This window comes from Teleopsis dalmanni, chromosome 2, assembly GCF_002237135.1.
Source record: "Teleopsis dalmanni isolate 2A chromosome 2, ASM223713v2, whole genome shotgun sequence".
NCBI lineage: Eukaryota > Metazoa > Arthropoda > Insecta > Diptera > Diopsidae > Teleopsis > Teleopsis dalmanni.
In genome coordinates this window covers 111,927,363-111,948,248 of record NC_051847.1, presented here as the reverse complement: position 1 = coordinate 111,948,248, position 20,886 = coordinate 111,927,363, and the positions used below count along the sequence as shown (strand labels likewise).

Sequence of the window (20,886 nt, the reverse complement as noted above, 5' to 3'; positions counted from 1 at the left end):
TTCTTTGCTGACGAAAACTGATTTAGATTCAGATTTTTGAGCTTTTAATTTGAAGTGAAGGTTTTTCGTTTGAAAAATTTTATAAGATAGTTAATAAGTAATAATTAGAAAGTGCCAGATCTGGAAAATATGGCAACTAAACATTTTCGGTGAGTTACAAACTTGTGTGGGTTTTATAAGATACGTAATAAGTAATAATCAGAAGGTGCCAGATGTAGAAAATATGGACTCTAACCATTTTCGGTGAGTTACAAACTTGTGTGGGTTTTCACATTTTTTTGGTGGAATACTACTGCGCATATTCAATCGAATTTTTTCTCCAGCAAGCCTTGATAAAGCAATTGTTAATATGTATAATGATTATACGGCTAAGTGTGAAGTTAGATGTGAAAAACTGCAATTACGACCTCTGTTGAAGAAATGTATAATTATTGTAGTCAGATGTCTCTATGTTTTACGTGATTTCCTGCCAGGACGGCTTAACATCACGGTGCTCTTAACACACGTATTAATTTAAGCGTCAATCAACGCCCCATTGGAATAGCCTGCTCTATTCCGCCGGTACCAATGAATAAATTTATGCAAGTCCTAACTTCCACCTTGGTAAGATGCGAGGCCTACTAATTACTTCTGCTACAATTTGGGCTGCAGCACCCGATTTGAAACGCACTCCACGGCAAATGAATGACAAGCAAAACATTCTTCCCGCGTAAGTTTGGGTATCAACCAAACAGCCACTTCGAAGCTAACGCCAATGGTCAGAACAGTCGAAGCTGCGGGTCACTGACACCCAAAGTACCAGATAGCATCATCTCTAGTCAGATGTCGCAAGTTGCAGACCTCAACTCACTATCATTTACACTTCTTGCATAAGTGCCAGACTGACACTGGGGGATTTTAGTCGCCTCTTACGATAGGCAATCCTAATCGCGGGAGTATTCTTTTCCCCTCCCCGCAGAGAAAATTATTGTAGTCAATATGTATCATCAGTTTAGTTTAGAAACGGTTATTAGTTGAACTGTCTGTATATAATTTTTGGACTACAAGTGTTAGGACTTGAAGCCTGTTAAATTTGAACCTTGGACTTGTGTGTTAGTATAAATACAAATTCAATGTAACATAATTTGCGTTAAGTTTCAAATAACAAAAATTTCGAGTACTGTTATTTTTGTTACATTTGAAAGTCTGGCTGCTATAGCATCTATGTAGCATATACATCTCCAACATTGTACACAATTGAAAACTACAATAGTTTTTGTTTGAAAAGGAATCGTTCCAATCTCTATGACTGTGCATATTTAAATTGTCTCAATGCCCATTAGCAGTTTGTGTAAGGAAGATATGTCTCAGTTAGGCATTACGAAATACAGTCGAATCGCAATAATTCGTACACCGATAAATCGAAAACCTCAATAATTCGTAACAAATTGCTGGTCCCTTGAAAAAACCTCATTAATTAGTAGTAAATTAATTAATTTGGTCCATACTTTTTGGTCCTCTCGTTTATTCGTATTTTATTTGAAATTCAAAGAACATTACCATAAGCCTCTTATAATTGGTAATGTAGAACAAAAAATTAGTCTGCAAATACAAGGTGCTTCAAGAACATTCGCAGCTTTCCAATGCTGTACCGACACAATATGAAGGCGTGGATGACAATGGATCTATTTAACGAATGGCTTCAGACGCTGAATGAAAGTATGAAAACAAAAATCGAAAGATACTGTTATTTATGGACAACTGTACAGCGCATAATGGGTCCCCTTATCTCAGTTATGTACAAATACATTTTTTGCCAGGAAATACCACTTCCAAGCTGCTGATCCTTGACCATATTTATTATTATTATTTCCTTGGTGTATTTATAATGTATTTATTATTATTATTATTATTATTATTATAATCTAATTATGCATTATACTTTGGGTAAAGACATCATTTTTAGTAAGAGCATAGGGCGGAGACGAAGTTTTTCCACAATTGTGTCTAGAATATTTTGCCGGATTTCGTTCCATGAACCAAATTGCCGATGTTTAACGTGGATAGAGCGCAGCCAAGTGACTCGTGGGCGGTCAGTCCTGTGTGAACCTTGGGGGTTCCACTCAATGGCCATTTTCACAATAGCGGTGTTGTCTTTTCGGAGTTTGTGTTCAATCCAGTGCCACTTTCGGCTTTTAATCTCGAGTTCTATTGGTACATTTTCGGATATTGTGAGAAGTTCGGTGTTTGAGATTAACTGTGGTCAGAAAATTTTAAGTAAACGGCGGATACATTTATTGACAAATACCTGCAGCTTCTGTCGGATGCGTTCTGTAATTTTCCACGTTTCAGATCCATATGGAAGGATTGAATTGATGCTCGTGTTAAAGATTTTCAGCTTAGTGCGACGCGAGATAAAGTTCGAGGACCAAATTTTCTTCATTTTTAAAAAGAATGACGGGCTTTATCATTGCGAGCTAAAACATTTTCGTCGGCCCTCACTTCCTTCGTAACGATGCTGCCGAGGTAGCAGAAACTATCAACGTAGTCGATTGTTCTTGAGGTGTTGTCTACTTTTACAACGAGCGGCGAGGTGTTGGTAGTTTCAAGGCGCATTAACTTGGTTTTGTTGTAGTTTATTTTTAAACCAATTTCAATGGCGTTCTTCGCTAGAAGGTCAAATTAACCTTTGATACCTTGTAGGGTGTTAACCATGGTGTTATGAAGAATTTTTAATTATTTTACCACAAGGAAATGGTTATTAATCTAGCTATTTACGGCAATACAAATGGCTTATAAAGCGTGGAATAGTGCCAGTTTTAATAAAGATTTGAACGAAAGTGTATTTCAAGTGGAACAATTCAAAATAGATTATCTGGGGGACCGTATATGTGAGAATTTTGAAAATGTCACCCTTTTCAATGATTACTTGAACATTGGTAATGACGTGATTGCATTTGGTATGTTAATTGATAACAATATTTTGGATGAAGTTGCAGCTATTAATAATGAGACGGATGATTATGATAGCGCCAGTGAGAAACTGCTTATAATGAATAAACAAGCTGTTCGGTCATTCAACAACTACGATATTATGTTTCAAATCAATATGTCCAAACAAATGTTTTTGATTGTTTATTAAGTTTGGAAAAATCAACTGAAGAGAAAGGCGAAAAGAATCTGAAGCAATCAACAATTACAAACTTTTTTTTTAAGTTAAAACTTGATCTTACTCTTTATAATATTTTATGATTTTATTTTCTTATTAAATTAATAGTACATAGGATGTAAATACATATGTAAATTGGATTATTTAGTGCTAATAAAGTTATATATAAAAATATATGAAAATCAACTGAAATGTAAAAGCCATGATAATTCGAATTTTCTTCTTTTTTAACCTCGTTAATTCGAAATCTAGAATATTTGAAAAACCTACTAATTCGTAAAAAATTCTGTTTCCTTGCGATCTCGAATTATCGGGACTCGACTGCATATTGCGGTACTACGAAAATACCTTAATTTATTAATTTGAAATCACTGCTTATGCTGAGGCATGGTATCAATTTTCTTTTATACCCATATTACTGTTCCGTATTTTCTTCCATCTCCATTGAATCGGAATAGTGCCTGGCATAAGAAAGTTTTGCGTCAGTGAGGGAATTGCATTGGAATCTCTTTCGATTTAAGGCAATTTAAACCAATGAATTGTTTTGAGTGAAATTTTTCTGTTTGTCTATCACTAAAAGTGGAAATATCCCTGCCAAATAATGCATTGCAAGGCGGTCATTTAAACATACAATCATAAGCAACTGATTGTGTTTAAAAAATACTTAGTGAACCGTTAAGTGGAAGTTTAAATTGAGGTGAACTTATTCTTAAAGTACACTGCTTTTCAACATATTATTACATATTGAGCCATCGATGTAAATATAAATTGATTTATTCGTAAACATAAATTGATTTATATAACACTGTGTATTAATTTTAATTAATTTAGTACAAATACTATAATAAGACTGCAATAAAAGTGCATTTTTTATACAGTATTATGTTATATATGTAATAACTGCTGCATTTCCAGTAATGTGATGAGATGTGATGAAAGTACACAAAGGTACAAATCATTGTGTATAAAGTACTCTACACGACTCTATGCAACAGCATTGGCAACTCTAAGAATATGTGAGCAGCTGTTAGTAAACAAAGCAAAAACGGCAGTAATGCCAATGAAAACAAAAAACATCTGAGCCCATATGAATTGCAGTTTAACGCTTGTACGTCTTGGGTGTGTGCGGGTTAGTAGTCGGAGAATCGTTAAAAATTTAAAAAAATAGATTTGCGGTGTTTTGTATTAAGTTTCGATTAAATTATTATTCTATAGTGGAAATACGTTGTAAAATACGACTTTTTAAAGTATTTATTTAAAGGAATTTTGAGTAAGATATTTTTTAATATGTGTAATTGTTCTAATTAATCTAATTAAATCTAATTAATTAATTATACAAATATTATGTATATTTCTATTAAAATTCAAAAATGATCAATTTCTGCAACAAATGCGTCACCATAGGAAAACCTTTGCCCTTTTTACTGATCCTTAAGCAACCTCATTAAATATTTTCAAGGTACACATTAAGAAATTAAAGAATTAATCGACTTCTTTGTTCTCCCAGCCGCTTATAGTATTGAAAAACAGAAAATGATAAAAATGGAAATTTTTCGAAAAGTGAATTATGTACAGTTTTTTATTTTTAAATGGCTTTGTTAGCAGTCATTGGTAATGATTGGTTTGAACCAGTTAAAACGGGTATCCGAAGGCGAATGGCATATAATTTATCTCTTTTTATGATTCGAATGTGCCTGCAATAACGCCGCTCTGCGGAAGAGTATATTTGAATTACATGTCTTCTGAGCCGACTTATTCGATTTAAAATAAAGAATAAATAATTGATGTAATGTAGAAATATTTTTATTACATCTAATCAATATTCAGCATAAAATAATGTAAAAGAGAATATTGTCTTAGAATATTTCGAGAAAGTTTTATTAAGCAATATGAAACTATATATATACGTATATATTGTATATATATATTTTATTTATTTACTATACACAAAAAGTATTTCGACAATTTAAGAACAATGTTAAAAACTTAGACGTCATTTACAAAAACAAGTGTCTGGCAATTGTCCATGTAGTTACGTTAATCAATTGCTTGTTTCCTAGTTGTGACGTAGCACTCAGATAGTGATGGGCATAAATTTTTGATTGTCTGGTTGGTTATAAATAAAACCTAGGGGTTATACTAGTCTTACGAAAATTCAGTTTTCAGTGAAAATATTTTTTCTGTGTGCTCTTAAATTAAATATTTGACTTCGAAGTAATTTCGCTGTTCTCTATAGCCCACATGATATTTAAGGTATATTTCTCTTTGCTATTAGACCTTAACTGGATGTGTGTCATATCATAAATAAGACCACAAGTTTTATATTAAGACATTTTATGATACATTGTTGTTCGTCATACAATAAAAAGTGTGTTAAATATTAGCGTCAATGTCCTGACGTCTAACTTCTTATATCAATTATACGGCACTACTACCGACTGACAAATTTTAAGATCTATCTAGTCATCATCGATAAAATAGAAAGATGGTTGAAAAAAGAAGATATCAGGTTTAAATCATTTTAATCTGCTAATTTTATATTTCTATTAATATGGATTGAATCCAAAGAACTTTGATAAAAAATCTATAAATTCTTCAAAGCAGCGGTTTTTTACGTTAGATTATATTTATTACATTTGAATAAAAGATGTAGAGAAGATTGCAAATAAATAAATTTTGTAAATAAACAACACTGAATTTATCATGAAAAAGAAAAAATTTTAACTAATCGATGTACAGATTTACAGATTTACAGATTTAATATGAAAACAGTAATATTTTTTGAGGAACCTATGAATATTATTTTTGTACATACTTCAATAGTAAGCAATAATTCATGCAACGAAACTAGTTTTAAGGTATATCGATCAATGGAACAAAGCGTTACGGAAAGGAACGTCCGACAAATATCAGAATATGTTTTGACAAAGCGTATACTACCAAGACGCTTTCCGAATAATAAAATATAATACACCATATACAAAAATATGAAACAATATAATAATATAACTTCAATAATGGAGGAAGAAATTTATTTTTTTATATATTATACATTCAAATATTCCAAGTAGATGATCTTATATATGATTAGAAGTGGGCTTCACTTAAACGAAGTACGGAAACTTTTTATTCCTGGTTTAATTTTTTAATCGTGATTTCGTTTGACTATACGATATGGTAAGAAGATCATCAATCACTGTAATAAAAAAAATCAATTTTCTACGCTAAATTATTATTTTGCTATATTAACATTAAAAGAACGTGATTACAAATTTTAATTATAAATAACTTGATTAAATATAATTCAAAATATAATATATAATATAATATGATATTCTTATTTTAATAAATCCTATGTGAATACTTTCATAATACTGTCCATGTCCTTAATCAAAATAACTGAAAAAGAGACATTCTTAAATTGAATTTTTGAATTTTAATAATGAAGATCCATATCTTCACTCGTATCGGTATTGTAAGAATCATTTTGATATATTTAAAAATATGTTATATAGTCGAAAGTATTAAAGTTGATCTAAATTGTCTATATATTTTTTTTAAAAGTCAATTAGAGGCAAAATAATTAAAAAATATTTTGTTGAACCATGCCGTTTGAATACAATAATATTAACATATGTATATATTGTCTATTCTAAAATTTCAATATTAATCTCACTAAAGGAATTTTGTTTCATCCTCCAATAAAACAAATCTGAATATAATCAGAAGGAAAGAAGTCGCAGAGAGAGAACAAGTTAATTTTGCAAAGATAATATTAACCTTCGTAGAAAAATAGTGGAAGCAATTTGGTAATGTTTTGCAAGTGAGTTCGGAAAAAACTATTCCTACACTAAGATTAGTTGGGAGATTTTGGATATCGTGTTGAGAAAACAAGAAGTTTGGGAGCTAAATTATAAGTAAAATTTGTATTATTAAAAGTTTGATGTTCGAATTTTTATTCTATTCATAAATATTGATTACATTTTTTTATCTGTTATCTGTAAAGTGGCATTCAGTGAAGTATATCAATTAAGAAAATATCGACACAGTTTTGTATAAAAAATTGAGGAGCTTAAAGAGTAATTTATAAATAAATTTATTGTTTAACTAAAAGCAGTTATGGTTAAGTTATAAATATTAATGTAATGTACATCGATTTAAATTCTTTTTTCAATATAATGTATAGATACTATAATTGCATGTGGTGGTTAATGAATACATCTTTCAACAATTCAATCTGTTTGAATGCTTTTGTGAAATTGTTCATCTTCTTAAACGACTGAAAGCAAAACATAAAGCATTTATCAATGTATCCAACTACCACGATATATAGACTGAAATACGTCATCAAATAATTTACCCAAGCGTACAGAAAGTAGTGTTCAGTCTTCTTCCCTTTCTTCACTTGGAAACCAAAATGACGGGTCATTTGGTGGAGCAACAGCGTGCGAGAGTGTCTTTAGCCGGCACAGAAGCACAGCGCATGTCGGAATACGAAACGTCAATTCCGTTCACTGCCAAAAACGTAAACATTTGTTCATCGCGGGTTGCAGTTGCCTTGTGGATAGCAAAGAGTCTCAGCTGATTTTTCTTACCCATTGCAAAAAGGCGGCAACAAACTTTGTTTTGCAGTTACGTTTGTGGCGCGCCGCGTTCAGCTGGCTGTTCAATGGGGCAAGATTAATCGAATTAGAAAAACGTCTTTGATTTTTGGCGTTTAGAGAAGGAATAAAATTGTAAACAGAGCGTCTTAGAGCAGCACCAGGAAGTGGACAAGAATTTGGTAAAAATAACTAATAAAAAATTAATTTGGCAGTGGCTATTGCGGTCAATGTGTGCAGATACAAGATTCTCGTAGGAATATTTTCTGAGGTACTTGGCAGTGAAATTGTTTGAGAATAAATAAGTAAACTTATGAATAATTTTATTTATTTTAAGATGTGTATTTTTAAGCTAAAAATATACTTATGCATTTTATTGATTTTGAACATTTTTCAAATGTACATGTTTGAATTTCCCGAAAATTCAATTTAATGTGCACGCATTGTTTCTTTAGGCATATAAAGATACTCGTACCATATTTGTTGCTTAGCATTTTTCATATATTTCCTTTTGATGTAGGAAAGTGCAAGATACTTATTATGTGGCAATTTCAATGTGTGTGTGTGAACTGAAAATACTGAGAAAAGAACATTTGCAGCCAATATAGACTTAGAAAGTCCACTAAAGAACTACTAATGAATGTCTTACCATACAATTTACAAGTACAAGCAATGCACAAGGGTAGCATTAGGCACTACTATGTAAGGGTTGTAGTAGTTTCTCCCTTTTAAACAAAATTTCCCCTAAAAGGAAACGCTTTTCACTATTTTTGAGAAGAATAAATAAATAAGTTGGAAATGTGACGCCATACATGTTATAAAGTGTTATAAAGTGCTTGAAATAGAAGTAAAATTTTCTTTCCTTTGTTGGAATAAAAGACGTCCTCCCAGTTAGCCTATATTGCGTGTTCAGGCAAATTTATCTGCTCTCATGTGACATAATTAATAAACACATACTCGTATACTACACATAGATACGAAATTGTATAAACTATCCATTGAGTGAATAGTTCTATTTAACTTATGTGTGAAAAGCCAGTTACGATATATGAAGGCGAGGTTTCTAATTTGAATAATTTCTTCCACATTACACATTTTCGATTTCCTAACTGCAGTATCTTTTTATACTTATATCTAATGATTAATACTAAAAGTGATTGTTTTCAACTATATATATGTGTCGGATGGCGAGTATAATATTGTTATATATATTTTATTAATACGACTTAATGCCCTGATGTACCTACTCCTTTAATGAGTTCTTGACCCCACTGTAGTTCTGAACCCAATTTTAGTGGTCATAAATGTGCTTCATGCTCTCACCCATTAGCCCAATAATACTTTAATTGAATTAAAATTCTGTCCGAATGACTTAAATTTTAATAGAATTAATGCACATATGTGTCCATAGTTTTCCTTTTAGGAAAAAATTAGCATGTCATGTTGCGTTTGACGTAATTGGCGTCCTTGTATCTATTCTGGGATTTTCTTCTCACACTTTCTTTTATTATTTTATTTATTTAGTTAGGTTTTTAGCTTTGGCATTCATGTTTAGTGATAAATTTGATAAATTTGGTAATTTTATGGTACAGCACATGAACTTGCCATATCCTGCAAATTATATTCACAACAAGAAAATTGCGTGCTTATCCTTTTTCAATATAGTCAAGTGAAGTCGGAACGCATTCCATAAAAGAATGTAAAAAATTAACTTCTCTAAACCAACTTTAGAGACAATTTTTTTTATTTTTATCTAATGTTATTAATTCATTAACCAATTTAAATATTGCTTGTTTTTTTTGTGCATAAAAAATCAATTTTTCTGTGATTTACGATAAAAATATATTAGTTTCTGTAAAGCGAATCCCTCTTATCTGAGATGAATAATTTTAGTATGAAGCTTTTTAAAATTTTCTAGTTCTGGGATTTCAAATAGTTCCGAGAAACATTTTAGATCGAGACTTTTTCCACGAACTTTGTTTTGTTGAAAAAATATTTGAGATACAAATGTTTTGATTGCAGTCGAGTGCAATTAATTTGCATATTCAGCAAACGCTGCGAAATTTATTGCGGTGACTAATTCTAAATAGTTATTCTATATTGGCATTGAAATTATCTGAATAATGTGCTTAATTCTAAGAAAATAATAGTTACATAAACTAAATAAAAATTATTAAAGATAAAAGTTTGTTACATTAACTGTACTTAGCTTGGGAGCTCCCTAAACTTTATGAAGTGAAAATTGCAAACTGAAATACTTATCTTAATTTAATACTTATTATATGTACTACATTAAAGATATTAATACTTTGCTTATAGATGTTAGATTTTTTTGATTTCTTTTCCGTTTATGCTTGATCTTTCATAATTCAACCTAACTCAATTGGTTTGTAACTAAAATAATGAATTGTAATGGAGATTCATAAAATGCTAGAACACTTTCCTTCTGGTCGTTTGCATATGTAATAAAAGTAACACCATTGTCATCAGTTACATTATCCATTTAAGTAATATGATAAATTCAATGCATAAGTGAAAAGGTAAAACCATTGACTTCATTAATACTGTTCAAGTTAGCATTATGGAGAATTGATCGCTTAAACCGGGAGTGCGCCCAGGACTCTGGCATAAAATATAATCTATATAAGCTTGAGACAAGATTTAAGCAGAAGAAGGTTTTAGGTTCTGGAAACTAAATGTTTTAATTTGATTCTATAGTTCTATTACTTTTATTGAGTTTGAAATTAATAAAAAAAAATGTTGAAAATTGTTTGCTTTATATGCTAACTTTTTATATTAGATAAATAATTTAAGAATACATTTACAATAATTGTACCCTTCGTCACATTAGCTATTATTTTATGATTTGGTGATCGTAATGAATATTACATACCACGTAGTGATACCTATCAGTCTTCTAATGTGCATATTGATGAATCTATATTAGTAAGGAAACTATTTTAATAGATTGAATACTGCCAATAATTCCTTAGTACCTTTGACGTACACGTGGGAAGTGATTTACAGCTGTAGTGGCACTGTCTAGCGTATGTCTTAAAAAGATTAACTACGCAGAGAATTTTTTTCTAGATTATCTTAGCGCAGAATCATACTATTTTCATGACAGAATAGCCATTGCTCCTCAGCGTAAGTTTTTTACAATACAACGTTTAGTGACTCTATGAATTTTCAGTACTTAGTTATACTAAAAACTTGCACATGTAATGAAAGACTTGCCATTACTTCATATACTCGATAGTGAAAAAATTTATATAAATTTCATTATTTCCGTGTGCGAGTTTGAGTAAATTGAGGTAAAGTAAATTGGAATTTCCTAATCATTTTTTGCACTGCACTTATGTAAATATATATTTTTTTATTGCACGTATTTACTATTTTTGGTTAAAAGATTTCAATTTTATTTATTTATGTATTAAACATCTTATAAAATTTTCACAATGGTAACATCTAATTTACTTGATTTTTATCTCATTTACCTTACTTGAAAATCTGGTAAATATCAACGTTTGCTGTTATACCGACATAATTTACTATTTCTCTCAATTTACTATCAATTTACTCGAACTCGCATCCGGCCTATATATTTTCAAACAATATTGTTCAGTGTTATAATAATAATCTTTACATTCTATGGTAATTAATGAATAAATGTGGTCCGAAAAATTTTCTCTAGATTAGATTTCCATAGACTAAATTATTTAAATATTTAAGAAATATGATATAAATAGTTATTAGAAAATTATTTAAACGCATGCAAAAATAAATTAATAAATAAAAAAATAAATATACAATATTTACATACATCTACACATACATATTTAAATCCTTCTTCTTTGTTGATGTGTGTATGTGGGAAACTGAAGTGAAAATGCGAACACAACACAATATAAACATATGTTGAAATCCCAACAAAATAAAGAAAAAAGAAACAAGCCAAGTGATTGCCATGACCACGCCAGCCAACTTGACAGAACAAAGAAAATTTTGCAACAAAAACAAACAACGAAAACGCAAAAAAATACCAATAATAAATTTCAATGTCTTTGCATTTTCTTTCTACCTGTGGAAATTAGTTGTAGAAGAGTGTTGATCGTGTGTGGTTAATTTGCCTTGTCGCGTTTGCCTTGTTTCCCATACATTCGTGTTTGTTGATAAAAAAAATGTGAGCAGGCGGAAAAGAAAGAGAATTTAAATGTCAAGGATTTATTTAATATTAATACGGTAAAAATTATTCATATTTAAAAGTGCATTTAAATAATGACAATTTCAATTAAAAGAAATTAAATACTTCTCTATAATCGTTTGAGCAGTGTTAATACAATTTATATATATATGAAAAACAATAATAAAAACAATAACAATAATGAAAACAGTAACAATATCAATGCATTTTCTTTTGTAATTTATTTTATTAAGAAAAGAAATGAAAACAAATTTCTACGAAGAGTTTTCTACTCTATATAGCCTACTGAGTCTTTTTAGTCTATGTAGACGTCATGTCGTCAAGCTGCCAATTGCGTAGCGAATGTTGTCTCAGTTGTTTTTGTTAATTTAATTGCTGCTTTTATTTATATTTTTTTGTTTATTGTTTTTTTTCTGTCTTTAAAGCTTTAATGTTGTTCGTTCATCGTTGCTTGTGTTTATGCAATGCTTTAATTGAACTTGTCATTGATAATTTATTTGTTATTATGTTTAACTCTCTTTTGCAATTAAAATTCTTATAACAGTGTTTTTTTGTTGTTTTAGACTATTCCTGTTATTGTTTTTTGTTTGTTCATTGTCTTTATGATAAAGCTTTACATGCTTATAAATTCTTCTAAGAATACTTTGTCCACTTGAAACATGTTTGTACCGACTTAATCCGATATAAAATTTTATGTTCAGTTTTTGTTTTCAATTTATTTTGAACTTGCTTTCAACTTGCTTTCAATATTTGAATTCAAGTTTATTGTTATTATTAAAAAAAAATTATGGGATAATATCTTAACCTTTTTAATATATGTTGGGGTAAAATTAAAATTAATTTAGAATTGAACTCATTTTTTTTATTTAAATGAAAATGCCAATTATGCATTTTTATAGATTGAATCGAAAATGATTTTAATTTAAATTTGTAATTTGACAAATAAATAAATAAGTAAGACATGAACTCCATTTACTTCTAACTATATATTGATATATGTATGTATATATTCATTACATTCACTAGTTATGTATGACACATACGACGCATATAGATGACATAAGACCAGCTAAGGCTCATATTATGTACAGTGTCACGGGCACGTCAAAATCAAAATTGTAGTTGCTTTCAATACAAATGAAAAAACAGAGTGAAAGAAAAAAACAAATGGTTTAAATTCGGTCATGAGAGCCGAGGCTATCTATGCCTCGTTACTCAGCCTAAGCCGTGTTCTACGTATCTGTGTATATACTTCTTTAAAAATTTAGGCACAAAAGTACAAAAGTCATAGTAATAATACGAAATTGATAAATTGCTGTGACTCTCTGCATAACAAGCGTTTTCGTCATAGCTCGAAAGAGTCAATTTTGACGTGCCCGTGACACTATACATAACATGGGTCTAAGGATATAAAACCTTCAATAAGAATAGAAAAAGTTAATAATTTAAAGCAAATAATTCAATAAATTAAGGTCCTACGGTTCAGAAGTGTTTAAATTATGTAAATAACAAAATATTAATTCTCAAGAAAGAATCGACAAATTGTTAGTTTTCAATTTCACAGCTGACAAAAACTCATTTTATTATTAAACAAAAAAAAAAATTAATTATAAAAAATTATTAAAAACTAAAAATCATTTCAGTAGAATTTATGTGTGGGATGTATATATATTTTGGTTTTGTGTTGAAAAACTAAATTTTTTATAGATCTGCAACAAACGGTGAAACAAAAGCAAAACTAATTTTTTAAACAAAATTATTTTAAACAAATATACGTTATTTATTTACTAAAATGAATTAATCATGCAAAGTTGAGTTAATCAAGTGAAACAAAATAAAAAAAAAATTAAATAACCTTCACACAAAAAAATTGAGAGTTTACTATTAAAAAGTCTTCAGATTTGTAACGTAAGTACGTACTTATTTTTATAATTTTATTGTTATATTAAAATAACATTAATGCAAAAAATATTTGACAGTGACAATAGAAAAAGTATTGAGAAATTTGTAATACTAAAAAATGAATATTTTTTTTCATAAATATAAGTCTCAGTCATCAGATAATATATAGTTGCTATACCCAAAAAAGTAGCGATCGACTCCATTTCATAGACAAATGGAAATCGTGAGGGAAATTTATTGGTAAATACAAAAATTTTCCATATTAGAGCTTGTCTCTGGCATCTCTGCTTATGATCTTACAAATAATAAAGAAAAATAATTATAATTTTTCAGTTTATGTATGCCAGAATATAGTCATCAGTTTGCATGTATTTTGAAAAATATTCAAGTTCAAATTTTTGACTAAATTACTTGTAACCCAAAATTTAATTAGGCACACGTCACTAAATCGGTACGCTTTATAATTCTAATTAACTGATTTTATAACGTTGAACACAATTAATTCTGTTATAATTGGAAAGAATCTCTCCGAGCTGTTTGACATAAAACGAGGTTTCAGATAGGTTGACTCTTTACCATGTGACTTTTTTAATTGCTAAACATCACTTGGTAATAAATGCTTCTTTAGTAATTGGAAACAAAGTTTTCTTGAAACTTTCTACTCTACTTTTGTTGGTCCTTCTGTATTGCCCAGAAGCTTCGACAACAACGAAACCCATTAAGGGCATTCAGAGAAAATCCTTCGGAAGGTCTGTAATCCTGTACACTTTGGTGCAAGTATCGAATTAGATGGAACGATGTGGATATATTAGCTGTATTAGACATTGACATAGTCAGTGGATTAAAATTTAATGCTTGGTATGGTCGTGATATCACGTGAATGGTTGTTAATACAATGGTTAGGCAATTGTTTCGAACACCGCTAGTTAAAGGACATAAAATGCGCTTACAAATACTAATTAAAACTGATAAAAAGGCTACATTTTTTTTTAGTGAAACAGATAATTATAATTTTATATGTGATATTTTAAGTCAAACACGATACGATTTTAGGGCTATGTAGTTATGAAAAATTTTTAAATTGATTTATTCAGAACTTTATATTTCGATTCTTTAACAATATCTTTATTTCTGAAAATAGAATAAAATACTTTTTACAGTGAAATCTGTGTTGCCGTTGACTGCGTATTGATGCACTGTAAAGTGCATTGTTATAATTTTAAAAATTGAAAAAAATTAGAATTGTCGATGATTTTATAGATAGAAATAATATTAATTGTTGACCATAATTAGCCTTACTCAAAACACTATACTACTTAGTTGATTAATATAATAGTGCTTAAAGGAATAAAAAAGAAATACCTAATCTTATGCGCAATTGATGTTGATTTCCTGCAAAAAATTAAAATTTATTCCATGAAATCGGCTGTGGACCAACTACAACTTTCTAAATGAAATGAAATTTTCAGTTCCGGTGTAGTTACAACGGTAACTTACTTGGTGTTCTTAAAATGAATTTTTTATCAAACTGAAATTGTACTGCACAAAATGTCGTAAACCTTATAAAAAAATTTATCTTATCAGAAATCATAAGTAACTAACATCAAACTGAGCACTCATATTTCAAGACATGTCAAAATTATTAGCTAAATGAGATTTAATATGGAAAATGATTTATTTGTATATTTCTTTAAATGATATTTAATATTATCGAACATGGTTTGGATTAAAGCAAATGTTTGTGTTTTTTGTTTTCAACTTTAAAAGTTGCTATTGTTTTTTTTATAATTCTTAGATGTATAGATCCCAATATGGATTTATGCATAGAAGAATAATTGTATGGCTAAAACATGGGAATTGGGGAATATTTTTAAGTTTTTTATGCGATCTTATCTACCTTTATTTGTTATTTAATTAAGACCACAATACTAATATTGTTTTTTATTTTGTTTATCAATCTAAAAGTATGTGAAGTTTTTAGTTGTTAACATTTAGTTTAATCTTGTTAAACTTGTTAATCTTGTTAAACTGGTTATATAAATTATAATTACCTAATGTAACATGTATGAGTAGTTAGAGAAAACTTTTAAGTTGGCAGTGGAAAGATTACAGAAAATTAAAATTTATAAGTAAAATGTACTTCGGACCAGGGCCAAATTTCTGATAGCTGGAAAAGCATTTCATTTCCAATTAAGAAATTGAGATCATGTCTAAAGAAGTATTATTAGTTTCATTCGAAGATAATATCCTGTAAAATTAGCGTCTGTGTTAAAGTTTTTTATTTTTTTTATTACCTCCCACAAACGGTGTACCTGTGTCAACATAAATGTAGATCGGCACTTATATTATACATTTTATTTTTCTCTCACAATGCAAATTTAAGTCCTGCAAACTTTAAAAATTTATAATTTACATCATACTTATCCAACTAAGTTTTAAAGATGTCAGCTATACTCCACCCAATGTCGTATATTTATTAATTTCTCTGAGTCAATTTATTCAGTTTATTCAGTTGGGCAGACATAAACCTGTCTATAAAGACATGCTAAGCCTTCATCCTTTTTTGTTTAGTTTTCCTTCATAGGAAACACATTTTGAAACTGTAATTTATTCAAAATTTTTTTATCAATAATAAAAAAACATATATTGTTTCTAATATTTTGTTTGTTCTTTCTTTCAAATGACAGTTCATGTGCGTAAAGAACCTAAGTCTTTTGACTTTTTATATATTCTTGCAAGTAGTACATATGCTATGAACAGGATATTGAACAATGCTATTAACTCAACTGCGATCTGTGTAATGTGGTAAAGCAAACATTGGGAACTTATAGTATATGTATAATTCTCGACTAGTTCGACATATCTATCCTATTCAGTGATGTCCAAATGGTTTTTGGTTTAACTTTTTTTAACAAGTACTAGCTTTTTAATTGATGAAATTGGCAATTATAATTTTGCGAACATCGTGTTAGGAAGCAGAGTTTAAATAATATTCGAACGAAATGCAATTTAATGACTGTACTCTGCAGCTAACATTCAAATTAAAATTAAATAATTATAACTGTTTTTTTTATTGATTAACATATTTTGATTACATTTTAATTGCTACGTAACTGAACGATTACGATTTATATATAAAAATCTATAAAGTTTTCTTATTTTATTATATAACCAAACAACATTGCTAAAAATTTTAGTAATTCATTCATTTCAGATATACATATATAAAACTTACTTACCTAACCTGAGAAAACTTAGGTAATTATTTCTGTATGTTTCTGCAGATCGGTGTTTGGGCTTTGACAAAGTGAAAACTTTTTTTTTAATTTTAATAATAGATCAAGGTCTAAAAAGTCCGAGATCACTCCTTAAGAATATCATATTAATGGTTACAATTAACATATATGTATATATGTTTTTTTCGTCTTCTATGACTACAACTGAAACAAGCTATTCCAGTTCCAAAGGCACCAGGGCAACCCAAGCAAATGAAAAATTGATTGGATTAATTGTAATGGATATCCATAACGATACTTTCGTTAGTCATAGAGAAGGGATTAAAAAGTGTGTAAATATGAAATCACAGCAGATGAGAGCGAAACAAAATTGAGGAAGGCACAAATTATTGAATAAATGAGACAATGAATACTAAATATTAATTTTCTTGATCTAAACAAGTCCTTTCAATTAATGTACCATAGAGCATTTAAGTCTAGGGCTCCTCTTTTATTTCGTCTACTATTGTTTACTATTTCTGGCATTTTGAGTAAATAAATAAACTCACAAAATTATCATATTTCAACCTTTAAAGAATTATAGTAATACTATATATTGTAGTGCCCATGATCTACATCAATGATATACACATAGTAGAAAAAGTCTACGGATATTCACAAAATTTTTCTAAAATTACGCATAACTTTTTTAATTTTTACTCAAATTCATTTTTATTTCCTGATTTATTTTAACCAAAGAAACAACAATAAAGTTGCAATATTAAAACTAAACAGTTATTCTTTAAAAAAAAAATTAAACACAATTACATTAAGACCGAAAAGTTTTCGGAAATTCTCATTTAAAATTCGCGCGCTGTATATTTTTCGATATTTTAAGTTTATGTAGTTTGGCAGCACTGTCCTTAATTACTATGCCAAAAATGAGCGCGATCTGTCAGACAGTTCGTTTACGGCAGCTGTTGAAACCAGTTCACCTCAGTAGGGCGTTGCGAAAAAAACAATGGAAAAAAATATTGAACAAAGAGTTTGCATCAAATTTTGTGTTTCGAACGAAATTTCGTGTGCAGAATCGTTGCGAATGCTACAAAAGGCTTATGGGGAATCAGTTTTATCGAAAACTCAAGTTTATGAGTGGTACAAAGCCTTCCAGGACGGTCGTACGACCGTCGAAGACATTTCGCAACGCACTACTGAGGTGAACTGGTTTCAACAGCTGCCGTAAACGAACTGTCTGACAGATCGAGCTCATTTTTGGCATAGTAATTAAGGACAGTGCTGCCAAACTACATAAACTTAAAATATCGAAAAATATACAGCGCGCGAATTTTAAATGAGAATTTCCGAAAACTTTTCAGTCTTAATGTATATGCGAAAGTAGCAATTTTTGAAGCAGAAAAAGTCTACGGATATTTCTTAATATTTACATTAAAACAATAAAATTCACAAAAATCTTAAATTTAATAGCCTGTGGGATAACCCCTGCATTTAATAACCTCTGTTAAGCGTCTTTCCATTGACTCAACTAGCTTTGATGTATCCTGTGCGTTTATTTCTAGCCATTCTTCTTTGATGACGTTTCTTGCTATATCCTTGCTGGAAAACATATGCTGGCGAATCTTATTTTCCAAATAAACCCACAGATGTTCTATAGAACTAAGGTTTGGTGATTCTGGTAGTGTTTGAAGTTGCCTGAGAGCATAGTACAGCATCCAAATCCGTACTATGACTGCTGTATGCTTAGAGTCATTGCCCTGCTGAAACAAAAAGGTTGCCTCAAGTCCTAACATTCTGACATTTTCTTTCAAATTTGTTTTTAGAATATTTAGAAAACCATATTTCTCCATTGTATCTTGTACAAATTCAAGTCTAACCGCACCATTACTTGCTATACACCCCTAAATCATTACGCCGTCACCAACACGTTTTACTGTTTACGGTTTATCACAGGTTGTGCATAATTTTCTCCATACAAGTTTTCTAACTTTGACTCCAAATATTTAAAATTGACTCCCATCGGAGAAAATAACTCATATTCAGAACTTTATAGGTTTATTTATACGCTTTCTTGCACGGCTTAATCATTTTATTCTATTATATCTGGATATGTATGGCTTCTTTCCTGCAATCAGGGTATAATACATGCATTTCTTCAAAATTTTCCGCACAGTATCAGGATATATTTTGTTTTCAAGTATTTCGGCAATATGTTCAGCTAGTTTGAAGGCTGTTACTCTTGGATTTACTTTCACCTGGTTGATTATGCTACGTCTTTCTCTATTTGACAAAATTGTGGGGCGGCGAGTGCGAGGTTTAGAAACGTAAGTACTGGTCTCTTTGAAGTTATTTGTAATTCTCTGCACAGATGAATATTGACGACCAATATCTTCAGCAAATTTTCTTTGGCTAACGTCATCTTTCTAAAATTTAACAGTTATTTGTCGCGCACTAAAACTAATTTCACGTCTTTTATTTTATATTGTAAAAATTTATTGCTTATATAAAAAAATATTATTAAATTATTGATTTTTAGACTCTTTAGGAGGTCAACTAATAATTAAATATCATTTAATGACACTTTTATGCTTGCAAGCGAATTTAAATTAGCGGTAAATGTAAATATTAAGAAATATCCGTAGACTTTTTCTGCTTCAAAAATTGCTACTTTCGCATATAATTGTGTTTAATTTTTTTTTTAAAGAATAACTGTTTAGTTTTAATATTGCAACTTTATTGTTGTTTCTTTGGTTAAAATAAATCAGGAAATAAAAATGAATTTGAGTAAAAATTAAAAAAGTTATGCGTAATTTTAGAAAAATTTTGTGAATATCCGTAGACTTTTTCTACTATGTGTATGTGACAAGCCACTGTTTATTCAGACAAATTAAATGAGTTATATTATAATATGCACTTTTGTCGGTTTGTCGGTTTGACGCTTTGACTTTGATCATATTACTTAAAATAAATATTTTGACTCATGCCGTTACAAATATGCATTTGTAACATAAGACATGATAAGCATGTATGGTCGTTGCACTATTCCAACTTGAATTCCAGAAGGTACATTTAACTTTTAGAAAATAGTACATGACGTATAATTGTAATACGTTAGAAGAGTATTTATTTGTAAAATATATATAATTGTAAAAGTAATATAATTTATGGGAGTAACCAATGCATTGATTGGTTACTTAAATTAAATAGAAGCAAATAATAATTGTTTAGTAAATAAGCTAGAATAAGTATAAATACCCATGATTTTTACAATACAGACAGATTCAATTTAACTTAAGACAAGGTTACGTTTTTTATTTGAATCGTGTTCTATGCGGCATTTAGATGCTGAAAGGACAATAAGCGGGTGAAGGGCTTAGCAATACTTTCCTCTATACTGATAGGTCGTTTCCTTACGTTGGTCGATAGGCGATCCTTAAATCTTTTCAGGACTCAGACATCAATTGGTGAACTTACTGCACGCATATCCTAACATAACATAATAATAACATAACATAACATCCTGTGCAACCATAACATGGCGATCCTGCCACCATAACATAACAATATTCTTAATGTTCAGTAAAATTCATTGCTTATGTTTATTATATGTAAAATACTAGGTGGATTAAATTTACCTGACTTCATAACAGTGGCAACACCAGAACAAAATAAATTAAATGTTGTATATCTGGCAAGTTTTAAACGACAGCTTTAAAAGTTCCGACTTCATCAGATGTTTGGTTAGCTATTTGCAAATATTTGGAATAATTTTGGCTTCTGTATTTTGGAATTTGGAATAAT

The 20,886-nt window shown here is 29.7% G+C and overlaps 1 protein-coding gene across 4 annotated transcripts in view; it reads left to right on the top strand.

Annotated features, from left to right (window-relative positions):
- The first annotated feature begins 4,255 nt into the window (after window positions 1-4,255).
- The window catches only part of LOC119677551 (organic cation transporter-like protein), a 30,983-nt gene continuing 14,352 nt past the window's right edge, over window positions 4,256-20,886 (top strand). The window contains exons 1-2 of one of the 4 annotated variants that reach the window (XM_038088941.1): window positions 11,849-11,991; window positions 13,661-13,861. The gene's annotated coding sequence lies outside the window, so the exon portion shown is untranslated. Of the gene's footprint in view, window positions 4,419-11,848; window positions 11,992-13,660; window positions 13,866-20,886 lie in introns of those variants that run through there. The other 3 variants (XM_038088942.1, XM_038088943.1, XM_038088944.1) reach the window with 3 other exon arrangements.